The sequence below is a fragment of the Aquarana catesbeiana genome, linkage group LG08 (genome assembly GCF_042186555.1).
Source record: "Aquarana catesbeiana isolate 2022-GZ linkage group LG08, ASM4218655v1, whole genome shotgun sequence".
Classification (NCBI taxonomy): Eukaryota; Metazoa; Chordata; class Amphibia; order Anura; family Ranidae; genus Aquarana; species Aquarana catesbeiana.
This window is the reverse complement of record NC_133331.1, coordinates 235,961,315-235,974,521: the sequence shown is the minus strand read 5'-3', so window position 1 is coordinate 235,974,521 and position 13,207 is coordinate 235,961,315. Positions and strand designations below refer to the sequence as shown.

The 13,207-nt window shown below is 45.6% G+C and overlaps 1 protein-coding gene across 1 annotated transcript in view; it reads right to left on the bottom strand.

Annotated features, from left to right (window-relative positions):
• The window catches only part of ERCC6 (ERCC excision repair 6, chromatin remodeling factor), a gene marked incomplete in the record, with an annotated part of 251,201 nt that overhangs the window by 215,145 nt on the left and 22,849 nt on the right, over positions 1 to 13,207 (bottom strand).

The window sequence follows — 13,207 nt, the reverse complement described above, 5'->3', positions numbered from 1 at the left end:
AGCAGCACTAAATGTCTTCACATAAAAATGTACTGCAGATGAGCTGAGGTGGTTTGTTATAAAGTGCTGATTATGGAGAGCGTTGGGTTTAACTGTGGTGCCTACTAGTCCACCAAGTCATACTGAGACACCCCACACAACTATTGTAACACAACTATTGTAACAGTAAAGAAGAGGAAAGACTATGAAAATTAGAGACTGTAAGCACAATATCTTTCTGAATGCATATCTAGTTCTGTGACCACAGCAGATCTTTAAGTAACTTTAAAGGAGAAGTCCAGCCTGAGCTTGTTTGGCTGGACTTCTCCTATGGGTCATAGGAGTGCAATTTATTTTGCACTCCTGTGACCCGCTTTCAGCAGAGAGTGGTCAGAAGTCCGCTCTCTGCTGACATCACACAAATCAGTCCAGGCACCACATCATCCTGACTCTGGGAGTCTGGATCCACGAGGTGCCTGGATTGATAGCCGTCTCAGTCTCTCAGCGAGTCACTGAGAGGCTGAGACGGCGGCTCCCTGTCCCTCCACAGCTCAGCGCTCCAGTGAGTATGGAAGAGCAGAGCAGTGGAGCTTCTGATTGACAGGCAGCAGTTCTCCGCTTGGGAAGCTGAGAGAACTGAGCCATCGGCGATGTTCAATCGCTGGGTTCTCAGTAAAGAGGCGCCGGGGGACAGATGCTGCATCAGACTGATGTTGCATCCACCTAGGTAAGTATTATTTTAACCCCCAAACCCATACTTCTCTTTTAAAGTAAAAATATACAAAGTTGTTAAAAAAAAAAAAAAAAAAGAAAGAAAACCACACACACACACACACATTTACACAGAATAAAAAAAATTAAGGTGGGAGCTCACCATACTGGAGGATGATTCTTAGAAAAGGAACTATTCCATGTATTCTTAAATCAGCCTTCAGGATGGTTCACGTGACAAGTTGGCACCTAGGGTGGGACAGTTACTACAAGCACCTTCTTTCTGACCACCAGAGCTGGTAACAGGTGAGGCCTGAAGATTCACTTAGTAAATCTCAGAGAATATGAGAACCAAAGACCTGCAGTGCCCTTACAAATTCGAAAGAGAGAAGATTGATACGGAATAAAGAGGCCCTTGCAGATAGATGATGTCTACCCTAATAGGAAAGGGTGGCACCTAGAGATGGGAAGGCCTGGAGGGAAAAAAAAAAAAAAAAAAAAACACAAGACATTGTGAAAAACTATTTTTTAAAGCGTTTTTTTTTTTCCTGGAAAAATTTGAAAAAAAAAATGGAGTGTAGAACATGTTCTATGTAAGGAGGTGTTGCAAACCACTGTCTCACAAAAATAAACAGTCCCTTCCTTTATAGATAAAATGACACCTGAAAAACAGAAGAACAATGATCAAGCTCTTACAAAAACAATATATGCTTCTGGATCAGTATTGTCAATAACTGAAAATGCATATTAGCAGGTAGCTTTTACATTATTATGGGGGAGAAAAGGGAGATAACTGTTCTCCTTGATATTCCAAGCCTGAGGAATGCTCTGCATAAGCCACTGAGAAATGGTGGGTCAAGAAGCTGGTTCACCTGAACAGGGGTCATGAGAAATGAAAGAAAAAAAAAATGGATTTAAACAAAGGAAGCATTGGCTGCAAGATAAGCTCACTGCTTAACCTGCAATCAGCAATAAATGAAAAGCTCTACTTGATAACTGATGCCCCAGTTGAGGTGAAAGCAAAAACCAGAGTAATGCCACGTACACACGGTCGGACTTTCCAACGTAAAATGTGCGATCGGAGCTTGTTGTCGGAAATTCCGACCGTGTGTAGGCTCCATTGGACAGTTTCCATCGGAATTTCCGTCGCACAAAATTTGAGATCTGGTTCTCGATTTTTCCGACAACAAAATCTGTTTGCGCAAATTCCGATCGTGTGTACACAATTCCAACGCACAAAGTGCCACGCATGCTCGGAATCAAGCAGAAGAGCAGCACTGGCTATTGAACTTTATTTTTCTCGGCTCGTCGTACGTCACCGCGTTCTTGACGTTCGGAATTTCCAACCAACTTTGTGTGACCGTCTGTATGCAAGACAAGTTTGAGCCAACATCTGTGGCTCAATCCATGGATTTTGTTGTTGGAATGTCCGATCAACGTCCGATCGTGTGTATGCGGCATTAGACTTACCAGTAACTCGATTTCTGGGAGTCGTCCAGGACAGCACAGGAGAGACAGGCTCCACCTTTGGGGACAGAAAACACAACCAAGTCTTTAAAGGGCGGCTCCATGTCCCCTTTCCTCAGTCTTTTATTCGAGAATCTCCCGGTACGTTTCTGAAACACAAAAAAATATACAACCGTCCACAGTTATAACAGCATATAGGGAGGGAATCCCTGGTGTCCTGGACAATTACCAGAAACCAAGTTACCGGTACATCTAACTCTGGTTTTCTCCAGTCGTCTGTCCAGAACAGCACAGGAGAGGATCAATGAGAGCTTACCAGATTGGAGGGTGGGGGGACTACTACTGCCTGAAGGACCTTTCTCCCAAACGCCTGATCTTGCGCAGAGAGAAGGTCCAACTAACCTGTAATGTTGGATGAACGTTGAATAGCTTGACCATGTCACTGCTCAACAGATTTGTTTTGGTGTTGCCCCAGCTTGCTCTGCCCAAGATGCTGATAGCGCCCGCATAGAATGAGCCATGGGGGGAAAAAGGACACTCCTTATTCAAGATTTTGTAAGCTTCCATGATTACCTGCTTGATCCAAAGGGCAATCGTGTTTTTCGAAGCTTGAAATCCCCCCTTACTACAAGAATGTAAAATAAGGCATTTGATTTTGTAATGCCTTTGGACAATTCTAAATAATGTAAGATACAAGCCCTCACATCTAGCTCATGAAATTCTGCATCCTTAGGATTGTTCGGAGATGCACAGAAGGAAGGCAGAACAATCTCCTGCGACCTGTGAAATGTCGAGGCCACATTCGGCAGGATTCCCAGATTAGTGTACATTACAGCCTGTCCTCAAAAATTTGTAGGTAAGGCTCCTTAGAAAGTGCTTGCAGCTCGCTAATGCGCCTGGCTGTTGGAAGTTGCAACCAAAAAAGCAGCTTTGAGGGCAAGCCATTTCAACGACAGGTCCTCCCCCCATCGAAAGTTTAATCCATCCTTGTAAAACAATTGAGAAGTCCCATTTGGGCAGAACCCTGAAAAGAATGGGCCCGATCCTGGATAACCCCTTAAAGAACCTGCTAATCAGAGGATAGAACACCAGGGGTTGTTCTAAGAACACAGATAAGGTTGCCACAAGAAACTTTAGTGTACTGATGGCCAATCCTCAGTCCGCTCAGTCTTGCACAAATTCCAGGACAGCTGGAATACATGCAGATACCCCTCTGGTGTCTAATCAGGAACAAAAAACTTTCCAAAACTTAAAATAAATGGCTTGCATAACCTTCTTACTACTGGACAGGATTGTGTTCACTACCCTATCTGAAAGCCTCTTAGACTTCAGGAGACTTTCTTCAGATGCCAGGCCAACAGTTAGACTTTGTATTTTTGGAAACACTGGGCCCTGGAAAAAAAAAGATCTTCACTCTGGGGGAGCATGAGGGGAGGTTGTTCCGCTAGACGTAGCAAAGTGGAAAACCAAGCCCTCTTCGGCCAAAATGGCACCACTAAAATCACTGGTGGTGTCCTGTACCAAGTTTCTCAAGACCAGAGAAATGAGCTTGAACGGGGGAAAGGCATAGCAAAGACGAAACTCCCAAGTCTGTGCTAAGGCATCTACTCCCTTGGCCCGATTGTCTCTCTCCAATGAAAAGTACATTGGTACTTTGGCATTTAATTTGTTGGTGAAAGAATCCACCTGTGGAACGCCCCACTTCTCTGTAATCACTGAAAGACATCTCGATTCAGCGACCATTCTGACTCGTGAACCTGATGGCAACTCAGTCTGCCAGACGATTGTCCACCCCTTGAGGTCAACTGCTGAGATCGAGCGCAGGTTGATCTCGGCCCAAGCAAGAACGATGCTTGTCAAGAATATCAGGGATGGACACCGTGTACCTCCCAATTTGTTGATATAAGGGATCACCACTACACTGTCTGAAATTACTTGAATGTGGCGATTCCTTACCACCTTGGTGAATGCTCTCAGAGCCTCCCAAATAGCCTCCACCCGCAGCTGTTTCTCTTACTTTTTTACCTTCTCCTCTGTGAGGTAAACCTTCTTCGTTACTGAATTCATCCTGTATCCTAGGTAGCGCAGGTCCTGCACCAGGGTCAGGTTCGATTTTTCTTTGTTTATTAACCACCCCAAGTCTTCCAGGAAAGGAATAGCCACCCACAGATCCCTCTGTAACTGGGGCATACTGAGAGCAAAAAATAAAAGATCGTCTACGGGGGGGTGACCGAGATTCCATTTAATCTCAGTGGGGCTAGCACCTCCGCCAGGACTTTCATAAAAATCCTGGGGGATGAGGACAAGCCGAACTGAAGGTTGTGAATGTTCTTCCCCCGCTTGATCGCCCCCAAGAATTTTTGCGACTCTTCGTGGACCGGGATATGCAAGTATGCGTCCCTCAAGTCGAAGGAGCCCATAAAGCAATTTGGAGGCAAAATTGCCTTGGCCGTGAAGATTGTTTCCATTTAAAATTTTTGTAATCCACTCCTTTGTTTAGTGGTTTTAGGTTCAAGATTAGGCAGAATTTGCCTGACGGCTTTTGAACAAAAACGTGCGAATAGAAACCTTGATTTATATCCTGCAGCGAGACCAGGACAAGAACCCGCTGTTCTACCGGGTCACCAATTTGAGATAGAAGGGCCGTCGCTTTCGGAGGATCCCTGGGGAGGTTACAAAAGTTTTTGAGGGCGGACTGCCGTTGAACTGTAACCGATAACCCTCCCCGATTATCCTTAGGATGAAAACATTTTGGGTAATCTTTTCCCACTGTGGAAGAGCCCCAATTCTCCCTCCCACTGGAACCAAGTCATTGGGTTTTTTTTAGGAGAGGAAAAAATAATGCCTCCTTTCTGCTTCCCCCTCCCCCACTGCTTTCTTGGCTGGCTCTTTAGAGGCCTGAGGATGTGTCCTTTGGAGGTGAAAAAAAAAAAAAAAAACACCTTGCTGGAACTTTTTTTCTTTTTAAGCAGAAAGGCTTTCTTTCTATCTGCCGTTGGGTCCAAGACCTTCTCCAGGTCTGACCTGAACAAAAGGTCCCCCTCAAAAGGAATGCCACACATCCTTACCTTCGAGGCTGGATCCCCTGACCAAGATTGTAAACACAGAGCCCTTCGTGATGAGTTGACCAAGGCTGCGGCCTTAGCCGAGAGTTTGACAGACTCAACCGAAGCGTCTGCCATATAACCTGTTGCTTTCTGCAGCATAGGGAGCGAGTCCAAGATTTCCTTCCGCGAGGTTCCTCCTTCTAGATGGGCTTGTAATTGGTCTAACCAGACCTCCAGGTTACGAGCCACTACCATTGTAGCCATTGCCGGCTTTAAGTTGGCCAGGACCACCTCCCATGACCGTTTCAGCAGCACCTCCATTCTTTTGTCCATGGACTCCCATGTCCTCAGATGAGAGGTCCATTGATTTTGAGCATTGCAAAAAGGCTGCATCCAATTTTGGAACCTTGTTCTACAAACAAGAGGGATTTTCATGAAAAGGGAACCTCCTCTTCAGGCTCATGGGAAAATATAGTTTTTTCTCAGGATCTACCCACTCTTTTCTGATGGAATCTGACAATGTGCTATGCACTGGGAATACCCTGCTTTTATCTTCCTTCAAGGTCTAGTACATTTGATCATGAAGGGACAAAGAAACCTGCTCTTCTTTGATATCCAGTCACGTAAATCACACCTAGCAAGGCATTCACCTCCTCGAGTGAGAGCTTGTATCTAGGTGATTTTGTCCCTTTCTCCAGAGCGTCCTTGGATTTAGTCACTTCACTCAGCCCCTCCAAGGAATCTGGATCCTACTCTCCTGTTTCGTTACCCTCATCTGGGGCTGAAACAAAGGTTACCTCTGCTGACTGGTTAGGGGTTTTAAGGTCTGACAAACATTGACTTAATCGCTGACACCTCCTTCTTTAGGCCCGAAATGAAGTCATTACAGACCCCAGCTGACTCCTTCTATACCAATTTATCAATACATTGTCTGCAGAGTGGTTTGTTGCGCTCATCTTTAAATTTAACTGAACGTGACAGGTACCTCTTCCTCCCCCTTGACTTCTCTGGGACTTTGGACTGAGCCTGGAACAAGGAGAAGCAGAAGTTGTCAGCCACACACTGCATTAACCAGGGTGCACCTTCACCAACACCGCTGTGCCCCTAACCAGAGCCCTTCTTGGATTCCCAAGGCTTCATAGCCCGGATCCAACAAATACAATGGGGAGGGGAAGCCCCCAGGCTGTCGAGCTCCTCCCCCCAACCCGGACAAACCACCTTGAATTCACCTACCTGAGCTGGGCCGGCACCACTGCCACTCTGCTCTGCTGCTGGCTCCACATGCTGATCATACTCCTGCAGCATTATGCCGTTACACCTGCTCCCCAAGACCGCCAGTGGTCTGTGGCTAGTGTTTAAATAAACCACAAATAGTTACGGCATCCGCGCTCCCTGCGGGACCCTAAACTGCATGCCACATGCAGGAACCTCCGCCCTTCTCCTGAGCCCCATTGGCCGGATATCAAGGCTGAGGCCTTAGCCTGCACCAGCCCATCGCTGTGCTCTCACCAGAAACTGCCCAATGCTGCATCCGGTCCTTGCCCCAGTCCTTCCCCCAATGGGAGAGCCGTGTGGCGGGTATCCAGCCCTCCCCAGGCTGACGGAGAGAAAAGCACCGGTCCACAGCCTCCTTTGCAGCTTGACCAGGGGCCCAAGCTCTGTCCTCCTCCTGCACCTAGGCTGTGGTGGGACCATAAAGTTCCAGTACTTACTCCTCCTCCTCCTGTGGGGAAAACACAAAAGACTAGGGAAAGGGGACATGGAACTGCCCTTTAAAGACTTGGTTGTGTTTCCTGCCTCCAGAGGTGAGGTCTGTCTCTCCTGTGCTGTCCTCGACAGACAACTGGAGAAAACTACCTTAGGCAAGAAGGAAGTTCTGGGCTCCAATTTCACCTTGTCCAGGACCAGAAAGGGTTTTTTATAGGATAAGTCCACCAGCTCAGAACTCAATGTCAAGCAGGGAGAGCAACAAGGAACACAACCTTTTGAGTGAGTAAAAGAGAACAACTTTAAAAGGATAATTTCACCCTAGGAACTTTCACCTTTAGGAGGTTACATGTTCTACCCATTTTTAGAGTTATTATGTAACCCTCCCTTGTAATAGGAATAGGGCATGACAGGTCCTCTTTATGGATAGATCTGGGGTCTATAAGTCCCCAGATCTCCCCTCTATGCTGGAAAGCCTGAGATTAAAATAAAAAAAAAAAAAAAAAAACAAACACACACACAACGATCTTAGACTTTCCAGCTAAAAAAACAGCAGTGTTTACATCATGACGTCGCTTGCAGCCTCCGAGTCATAGAGATGGCCATCTGGTCCCCAGTCAGCTCTATGGTAAACTGCTGCCACCGGCCGATTCATCCCCTGGCTCCCCAATCGCACGGACATGCCGGGAGAAGCAACGGAGGGTGGGTGGGTTGGCGTACCCTTCCACCGCCTGTAAAAGCAATCAAGCGGCTGGACAGACGTTATGATTGCTTTTACACGTGAGAGAATCACCAGCTGAAAAAAACACTATAATCTGAATGATGCCTGGTCCCCATCGTGATCCTGCAAAGCAGATAAGGAAGGCATTTCAGGGAAGGAAAGGATAAGAATGTATGGGTCACTGTGCCACCACTGTTTCTGCTAAGGGATCCCAGTACCTGGAAACAGACTTCTCCAGTTTGTTGCTTAACCTGGAAGCCAGGAGGTCCACATTCAGTGTCTTCCACCTAGAATGATTGCAGGTGTAGGGACCACACTCCCAAAGCCAGGCACTGCTGGCTGAGGAAGACGACCTGCCAATGGTTCACATTTGGGATATAAACAGCAGACAAGGCTGGATGATGAAGTTCTGCATAGGATAGGATCTGCTCCACCTCCTACTGCCATGGTAAGGCTCCTGGATGACTCTTCCCCCCCAGCGCAATAGGCTGTTATCCATTATTCCGACCTTCCAAAACCCAGGAAGAAAATATTTCCCTGACTGCAGAGCTGCAATTCTAAGCCACCAGGCTCTCATCCTTGGTGTAGACTGTAACACATAGTTCCAATTTGAAGTATGATGAAATAATGAATGGAATAGGGTGAAGGGCCCCAACACTCATGCAGAGGCAGGAAGTTGGGTGGTTTATGGCTTGAAGAGTTTGAACCTGAGACAAGAGAATCTGAAGCCTCTACTTTGGAAGAAACCCTCTGGGTTGACCAGGACCGTGTCCAGAAAGAGATCCAAGTACTCCAAGCTGTGTATTGGTTCTAGCGACTAGTGAAGATTGCAAATCAACATCTATCCATGTCTGGACATACAGGGATATGTTGTCTGACAAAGCCCATGCCAAATGTTCCCTCAATAGGAAGTCATCTCAGTATTCAGAAATAATGGTGGCATGAGAAAATGCTAATGCCAACACTGGTGCCAGCACCTTGGTAATCAGATAACCCTCCAGCCAGAAGGTACTGCGTTGTAGGGACAACCAAATCACCAAAGATTCAAGAATGTTGTTTGAAGGTTAGATTTTTCTGACGTCCCCTGCAAGGAGGTGCCTGGGTTTCCTCCCCAGGCTGGCATCAGGTATAAAGAATTCCAGAAGACTTCGCCTCCAGTAACATCGCTGATAAAGGTATTCAGAGTAGGTCCAAAGAGACGTCCCTTGGAGCACCCACTTTTTGCATGCAGGTTCCTCATTCCAATACTTCACCTCTCATGTTTACTGATGGCCCGTCTATGCAATACAAGAAAACAAACGTACATATTCACCAGCACACCATGGATCAGCAGTTATTCGTCCAAAAAGTTTTAATGAAAAGAAGTTAGTCACATCACAAAGGAAGGTGCAATGTTTCGGGGCCGCACAACAGTGTCAGAAGCAGAATATAAATACAGTGGTCACCAATCAAAACATGTGAAAGATGAAAAAAAAAGGACACAACCCCTCCCTCTGACGTCAATGTGATGTCAGAATCCCGCCAGAAAGTGTTAAAAACAATTAGGTAATGAAGTAACACAAAGTGGGCAAGGGCACTGAAACCTAAAAATGGCGGAATGCAGATCGCATATCCAGCGGTAGCGTGACAACACTAGATCGGTAATACTAACCAGATGTGCCCGATCAGAGCACAACGCCTCTAGGACCCAGCGATTCATGTTGTCAGGCAGCAGCCCTGGCCGCCAATCAAGTCGTGCCACGTATGCCACGCAGGCGCACGCGTCCATGGCAACAGGAGGATGGGGGACGCCTAACAGCAGGGCCACCATCGTCACGGAAACCAGTGACGTATGGCCGGCATCGCATCTGGCAACCAAAAGAAGATGTGAGTGTGTGTGTGAGCAAGGCTAGAGAAAAACGATACACGAAAAAGAGGGGTGAAACAAGAGTGGAGCAGGGATAAGAGGGCAGGTGGTAACAAGGGGGTGAACAGAGCGAATAGGGGAAAAGAAAAAAAGGGAATGGCAAGAGGAGAGGAAAGGAAAGAGGGGAAAGAAAAGCAATGGGGAGAAAAGCATGCAGAAACAGAGGGAGGAAAAAAGGAAAGGAAGAAAAGAAATTTGGAAAAAGGGAGATGTCAAAAGGGGAAAAGAAAGTAAAGGCAAAGAAAAGGAAAAGCGGTAAGGGGGGAATAAAAAGGAGGGGGAGGGAAGGAAGAAAAGTGGGGGGGGAGGGGAAGGGGGGAAGAAATGGGGAGAAAAGGGGAATAAGAAGCAGGAAAGGAAGAAAGAGCAATACAAGAGTCTTCAAACAACTCTTCCATGTTCTAATTAATAAATGTGCAAAAACCGTTACGTCGTAAACTAATGCGGCTATTTGACAGTGCTAACATAACACCCTGCAACAACCTCAAAATTCAAGTGCAAAAACTGCTTAAACCACAAACCGCGAATTCTATATATGTCCAGCTTGAAAGACACTTTACAATCGGTGTTGATTATTTTGCTGCCTGCCAAAAAAAAATAATCCAAATGCATCACTTGTGCCAAAATTAAACCATTCAAAAAACCTGTGTCCACCATAGAGCCTCTACTAAACGTATCTTTTGTCTTCCCACAGCTTTTGTGTAGCTTGTTATGAAATTTTCCCAACACCTAAGCCTCTCTCTGATCCAACCATTTCTTCAGATATTTTTCAAATATCCCCAGACAATGGAAATATAAAAAGCTCCACATTGTGGTATATTGTTAAAACTCCTTTATTAAAACAAATATGCTATAAATTGCACTCACATAATACGGTGCTTTGACCGGCTGCAGTTATATCTACATTGGTATTGGAGGCTCAAAACTGCTACAATTCACTGACAAATTTGCTGCCTTTTGTAACTCTCACTTGTCCAATTAAGACCCTGTGGGCTGGTCTGTTGCACTTACTTATCGGCAGCATTAAAGCGGGGGTCCACCTATCTATCGTTTTTTTTTTTTTTTTTGAGTTCATTCACAAACTTTTCTTCTCAGGATTACATACTCACATATTGTGTGTAATATGTCCGCCTCTGTCAGATTTCGTTGGAAAGAATAACTTATATTAATCACTGCAGGCGGTTTCCATCTTCATTGTGGGCATTTGAAGCCCACAAGCATTTATTTCCTGGATGTGGTGAATGCTGTGCTCCCAGCATTCACCGCTCGTTCCTGCACATGCTCAGTGGCATCCTGGGAAGCCTGAGACTAGCTCCCAGGAGTCTGGGAGAGGCTAGAAACACGCCTACTCCCACGGGAGGAGAACCAGGAAGTGCAAAGAAGAATAGAAAAATAAAAAGGTAATTACGAGGATTTACATTTTTTTAAACGGCATGTCAGCATCTAGGCAAGGAAGAGAATACATACAGATATTGTTCAAAATTGGGTGGAACCCCGCTTTAAATCTTTACAAGTCCTGGGCTGCGGATAGGAGCACCAGACATGCCTAATGTTTCTAGCCCAATTATCTAGGGTTTGACGGGCTGCAAAGCAAAGTCCTATTAGATAGAATAGTATTTTAGAAAACGACTCATTTGTCAATTGAGTCCTTAAAGACAGATGCTTGTTCCACATTGGTGGTGAAAGCTCTGCTAAGATGGGACACTGCCAGATGCACATAGGGGGCAGGTCACTTTTTATGAAAGTTGGTACAAGGCTGACAGTTGCTTAGGCGGGACAAATAACTTCTCAGGGTTCATCCAATCTCCATACAGGAAGACTGCTACCAGTGGGTGCATCGAAAATGTGTTGGCAGTCTTGGGAGCCCTAAACTGGGGATAGCACTGGTAAAAGTTACAGGCTGATCATCGGGTTAAAAAATGGTGCACAGCATCTTTAAAAAGCAAATGTGCACCATGCCCAAAATCTGAAACTGAAGTATTGCTGAATAACTGTTCCTGTCTGAGGACACTGTAAAAATAAAATAAACCCCCACCAGGTCCCCCCAAAAAAAGGAGATAACGGCACAGTCCCACTCACCATTTAGAGACACGCAGAAACCTGCCGCCTTGCACTTCCACTCTGTCCCTGTGTAAAGGCCCACAGTGGCAGGTAGGTTAGTTTCAAATTAATATAAGTGTCACGCTCTACCCTCCATCCAAGCAGAAAATATAAACTGCAATAAGCCAATAATCAAAAAGTTCAACTCTGACATAGCATTTCAAATGTGAAAAGTATAGAAAACAGTAATAAAGTGAAACAGTATTTCATGCAAAAAACTCCCTTCCTGATCAGAGCACTTTTTGCGATTTGGCACTGTGTCGCTTTAACTGACAATTGCGCGGCCATGCGACGTTACACCAAAACAAGATTGCCGTCCTTTTTTTCCCACAAATAGAGCTTTCTTTTGGTGGCATTTGGTCACCTCTGCGGTTTTTCTTTTTTGCGATATAAAACAAAAAAAAAAAAAAAGCAATATTTTTTACTTTTTGCTATAATAAATATCCCCAAAAAATATATAAAAAAAATAAACTTTTTCCTCAGTTTAGGCCGATATGTATTCTTCTACATATTTTTGGTAAAAAAAAAAAAAAAGGGGGTATATTGATTGGTTTGCGTAAAAGTTATAGCGTCTACAAAATAGGGGATAGATTTATGGCATTTTTATTATTCATTTTTTTTTTTTTTAATTAGTCATGGCGGCGATCTGCGATTTTTATCATGAATGCGAAATTATCGCGGACACATTGGACACTTTTGACACTATTTTGGGACCATTGTCATTTATACAGCGATCAGTGCTATAAAAATGCACTGATTACTGTGTAAATGACACTGGCAGGGAAGGGGTTAAACACTAGGGGGCGATCAAGGGGTTAAGTGTGTCCTGGGGAGTGATTTTAACCGTGGGGGGGATGGGCCACCATTGACATGACGACAACGATCACTGCTCCCGATGACAGGGAGCAGTAGATCCCTGTCATGTCACTAGGCAGAACAGGGAAATGCCTTGTTTACATAGGCATCTCCCCGTTCTGCCGCTCAGTGACATGATCGCGGGACCCCGGCGGACAGAGTCTGTGGGACCCGTGGGCTTGGTCACGCTATACGTGCGCGCCCACTAGCCCCGCAAATTAAAGGGGACGTATAGTTACACTCATTTACCCACCGCTGCCACTGTGCTGACATATATCGGCGTGCGGCAGTCAGGAAGCAGTTAATCCAAGTTCTCCATCCAATAGTGCTCCAAAATCATAAAGCTATATACAGTGAAAAAGTATTCATACCCCTTGAAATTTTCCAAATGTCAGGTTACAACAACAAAAATGTAAATGTAGGGGGCGTGGCCTGCTGCGGACTAAGATGGAGGTGTAAGTCTAGAGCTCCACTCCATCGTTCGGATCCTCCGCAACCCACAGCGACTGCCTGACCCGCGATAAAGCTCTATTGCCGGGTGAAAGGCAAGGGAACACTCGGGCATGTAAAAAAAAAAAAAAAAACGGTTCAAACCGCCTGCACCATGCCGTCTCGCTGATTACTACAGCACCGCGGCCATGCAGTCAGCCAAAGATGGCGCCAGCACCAGGAACGGAGGCTCACAAGCAGCCGCTCAGCCAAGGCACGCTTCAA